Here is a 4985-nt window from a genome sequence, read left to right as displayed (position 1 = left end):
ACAAAAGAAAAATCCTCCTCTGCTCTCCTTTTGCTACGTACTTTTTCTTCCTGTCAATTTGTGATCATCATCTATCAATCCTGCTTTTATTTTTTTATTTGCTTTTAAAAAAGATTTTATTTATTCATAAGACACAAAGAGAGAGAGAGAGAGGCAGAGACACAGGCGGAGGGAGAAGCAGGCTCCATGCAGGGAGCCCCACACGGGACTCGATCTCTGGACTCCAGGATCAGGCCCTGGGCTGAAGGCAGACACTCAACCGCTGAGTCCCCCAGGCGTCCCACTTTTTTTCTTTTTTCTTTTCTTTTCTTTTCTTCTTTTCTTTTCTTTTCTTTTCTTTTCTTTTCTTTTTTCTTTTCTTTTTTTTTCTTTTTTTCTTTTCTTTTCTTTTCTTTTTTTTTTTTTTTTGAGAGGGAGAGAGGGGAAGTGGGCAGAGGGAGAGGGAGACAGAGAATCTTAAGCGGCTCCGCGCCCAATGGGAGCCGATCTTATGACAGTGACATCATGACCTGAACAGAAATCAGGAGTCAGTTGCTTAACCGACTGAGCCTCCCAGGAGCCTGTGAATCCTGCTTTTAAAATAGCACATGCTTGGGATCCCTGGGTGGCTCAGCGGTTGAGCGTCTGCCTTTGGCCCATAGTGTGACCCCAGGGTCCTGGGATCGAGTCCCTCATCAGGCTCCCTGCTGGAGCCTGCTTCCCCCCTCTGCCTGTGTCTCTGCCTCTCATGAATAAACAAATAAAATTTTTAAAATAGTACATGTGTGGACACCTGGCTGGCTCCGTGGGTAGAGCAGGTGACTCCTGATCTCAGGGTGGCAAGTTTGAGCCCCACACTGGAGGTAGAGTTCACTTAAATAAAACAGTGCGTGTTTATACAGTATGGTGAGGAGGACAGAGCTGACACTGAACAGCAGAGGGAATAAGTATGAACTACAAGAGCTACTGGGAAATAGCATAATGGGAGACGGGGCTGAAAATTAAAACATACTTAGCTTAATCAAGGAAGGCTTCCTGGAGGAGACCTGATTTGGAAGTAGAATGGCGATATGAACTTGGGAAGAAAGTTCCAGAAGGGGGAAACACTGGTCCTGAAGTAAGGCAGATCCTGTGTTTTATTTTGGGTCGAGGAACAGGTGCATCCAGTTAAAACACACTTTCTCTGAAAATAGGTTAAGAAGAAACGAGACCCGGGCGGGAGAGGGAAGACTTCAGGGTCAACAAGGGGATCTTCGATAATGCTGGCGCCTAAAGTGGGCGGGAGGGGGCCCGGAGGCACCCCCTCCTCCAAGGGGTCCTCCCGTGCTTGGGATGGGCTACGGGAGAGGGGCCTGGACCCAGGGGCCCAGCCACCACCTTCTGCTGCACCATGAGAAGGTTCAGGCGTCTGGTCACCGGAGGGAGACAGGTCTCCCCAGCTTCGGCCACCAGCCCTGACACAGTCGGGGGAGAAGGGAGAGAGGCGACGGAAGGGGACACACAGAGGTCCCAGCCTGCAAACTGCACCAGATATGTGCCAAGCACCGTATGGGCACTGAGGGCCCAGGAGTGATCGCGGCCCAGCCCCTGGCAACACGATGCTCGCAGTCCCTGGGGGAGACCACCCGCTCATTCAGGAAGGGTGCCGAGCACTCGCGGGGCGGCGGGCCGCAGGCACTAGGGATGCCGACCAGGCGGTGTCCGCTCCCCCCCTGGGACCCCCCTCTGCTGCAGAGGATAGGGCCGCAGCGGGCAGTGGGATTCAGGGTGCTGAGCGCTGCGCAGGGGACGGGACAGCTGCCGTGGCCGGGGGCACGGGGGCGGGGGCTGTTCTGGAAGGCTGGAGGCCGGAGGGCTTTGTGCAGGGTCTTACTCCTTCTGCACCCACCTTACTGATAACGGTTTTGAAACTAAACACGAGGGACCCCTGGGTGCCTCAGAGGTTTAGCACCTGCCTTTGGCCCAAGGTGTGCCCCCGGGGTCCTGGGATCGAGTCCCACGTCAGGCTCCCTGCATGGAGCCTGCTTCTCCTTCTGCCTGTGTCTCTGCCTCTCATGAATAAATAAATAAAATCAAAAGAAAGAAAGAAAGAAAGAAAGAAAGAAAGAAAGAAAGAAAGAAAGAAAGAAAGAAAGAAAGAAAGAAAGAAAGAAAGAAAGAAAAAAGAAAAGAAAGAAAGATAGATTAAACTCGAGTTCCAATAAAAAGAAAAGGCCGCAACCATGGTGGATATCATGGAGCTGCCCACGTCGCGCGTCAAGGCCAGATGCTAGCTCAGTTCATCGACAGGCCGGTCGGCTTCGTGGGGAGGCTGGAGAAGACTCATCCCACTGGAAAAATGTTTATTCTTTCAGATGGAGAAGGAAAAAAATGGAACTATTGAGTTGATGGAGCCCCTTGTAGAAGAAATCTCTGGAATCGTGGAGTAGCTGGAAGAGTAACGGCCACGGCAGCCCTTATGTCCGGTTTAAGGAAGGTGACCGTCCTTCCCACCTGGGCCTTTACAACGAAGCAGTGAAAATTACCCGTAAGTTTCCTCAGTTTTGTCCTTTGGGGGTTGTGCAATAGGATTGATCTTGATGAGCAGCACATTGAGGACTGTCATAGGAGACCCCTGATATTTTTTTTAAATTTATGATAGTCACAGAGAGAGAGAGAGAGAGAGTCAGAGACACAGGCAGAGGGAGAAGCAGGCTCCATGCACCGGGAGCCGACGTGGGATTCGATCCCGGGTCTCCAGGATCGCGCCCTGGGCCAAAGGCAGACGCCAAACCGCTGCGCCACCCAGGGATCCCAAACCCCTGATATTTGAGGGAGATTTCTGTGATTTTTAATATTTGACTTGTTCTCTTTTTTATTTCATTTACCTAACCTTGCAAGATATTGCAGTGTCCCACTTTTGATGAAACCTGTCTGTATATTGAAACTTAAGTCCTGGGCAGCCCCGGGGTGCTCAGTGGTTTGGTCGCCGCCTTCAGCCCAGGGCATGATCCTGGATCCTAGTCCCGCGTCAGGCTCCCTGCGAGGAGCCTGCTTCTCCCTCTGCCTGTGTCTCTGTCTGTCTGTCTCTCTCTCTATGTTTCTCATGAATAAATAAATAAAATTAAAAAAATAATAATAACCTTTAAAAAAAAAGTAACTTAAGTCCTCTTAAAGAATCATGTCAAAAAAAAAATAATAAAGAATCATGTCTCCAGGAATATGGTCAGATCAGACTCAAGAACAAAGCCGTCGCCTTGAATTTAGTTTTCTGTTTTATTAATAAAAGCTGAAATGGTAAGAAAAAGGAAAAGAAAAACAAATAAGAAGAAACCAGTGATCTGTTCTGGCTGAAGCTGAATCCGAAGCAGGACGAGAAAGAATTGTCCCTGCCGGACTATGTCCACCTCCCCGGTCCTCCCAGCTCCCTATACTGGCCGTCCCCTCCTCCCCACTGGAGCCGAGTCTGGAAGGGCAGGGGCGAAGCAGCACAGCAGCAGGGGCATTCGGGGGAAGAGCCGGGGCAAAGGGCTGCAGGCAAGAGGGCCTGTGGTCTCCTTGGGGAGCCAGGGGTCCTCGGTGTGGACAGAAGGGGTTGGGACAAGCTGGTGAAGGGCCAGTTTGTCAGGCTCAGGGGGTGGGGACGGTGCGGGACCCCTGACATATTTACGGTTTAAATTTCGATCGTTTTTTCTGTAATACAGAAAATAGAATAGTGTCACGCTCTTGTCCCCGCTGTCCAGACTTAAAGTTTTATTAACCTATTATTGACCTTTTGTCAACTTTGCTCTAAAGTTTTAAAAATAGGGACCCCTGGGTGGCTCAGCGATTTAGCACCTGCCTTCGGCCCAGGGCGCGATCCTGGAGACCCGGGATCGAGTCCCACGTCGGGCTCCCGGCATGGAGCCTGCTGCTCCCTCTGCCTGTGTCTCCGCCTCTCTCTCTCTCTGTGTGTGTCTCATGAATAAATGAGAGACAGAGAGAGAGAGGCAGAGACACAGGCAGAGGGAGAAGCAGGCTCCACGCAGGAAGCCCGACGTGGAACTCGATCCCGGGTCTCCAGGGTCGCACCCTGGGCCAAAGGCAGTGCTAAACCACTGAGCCACCCAGGCTGCCCAGAAATAAAGTTTTAAAAATAGAATAAACAGATCATTACAGATAAAACAGGAGCTCCGTTCTCTCCTCCCCAGTACCATTCTCCTCCTTCCCAGACGTACCACCATGCGGATTTGGGGTCGTTTGGCCAGTCTCTGTTTTCGAGCTTTGGCCACATACATATGCCCATGAATATATCATATTATATCTCTTCAGTGTTTTTTTTTTAAAGCTGTTCAACTATTATAATTCACATCTTGATTTTTTGCACCTCACAGTTCTTAAAGATTTTATGTATTTATTTGAGAGACAGAGAAGAGAGCATGAGGAGGGGGAAGGGCAGAGGGAGGAGCAGGCTCCTCGCTGAGCAGGGAGCCCCATGCGGGCTCCATCCCAGGACCTTGGGATCATGACCTGAGCTGGAGACAGACACATTACCGACTGAGCCACCCAGGCGCCCCTCACTCCACATTTTTAAAAAATCTTCATTTGAGGTTTCTGGCAAAGCACCGGTAAGGGTAGATCTGGGTTCGTAAGATCGCTCTGCCTACCAAGTGGAGATTCCAGGTGACAGCGGGGACTGAGGATGGGGAGAGTGGACAGCGAGGTCACAGGTGTAGAGTCTGCACCGAGGTCACAGATGGCAAGCCTGGGGGGTGGGGGCAGGAGTTCGTTTTGTCCGCGCTGCTCTTCGGCACCATGAACGGGCCTTGGCTTATTGAAGATGAGCCAGTACTTGGCTCAGAGAGGGTGATGGCAGGGGAGGAATCCAGGCATCCCAGACTCGCCGTCCGGTGTGACTCGTGGGCTGAAGGTGCTGGTATCCAAGATAGGAGAAGCTGGATTGCAGGGAAGGGTGAATCCAGAAGCTCCTGGGCCAGAGGACACGGGGGCTGCATTGCACGGAAGGGGTCGAGGCCAGGGAGCAGACC

At 51.3% G+C, this 4985-nt stretch overlaps 1 pseudogene; it reads left to right on the top strand.

The window, feature by feature from the left end:
- Positions 1–2201: 2201 nt before the first annotated feature.
- Positions 2202–2547, top strand: LOC100856029 (annotated as a pseudogene).
- Positions 2548–4985: the final 2438 nt, after the last annotated feature.

This window comes from Canis lupus, chromosome 27, assembly GCF_011100685.1.
Source record: "Canis lupus familiaris isolate Mischka breed German Shepherd chromosome 27, alternate assembly UU_Cfam_GSD_1.0, whole genome shotgun sequence".
Classification (NCBI taxonomy): domain Eukaryota; kingdom Metazoa; phylum Chordata; class Mammalia; order Carnivora; family Canidae; genus Canis; species Canis lupus.
Note: the sequence above shows the minus strand (reverse complement) of the source record. Positions and strands in the feature narration are given on the sequence as shown.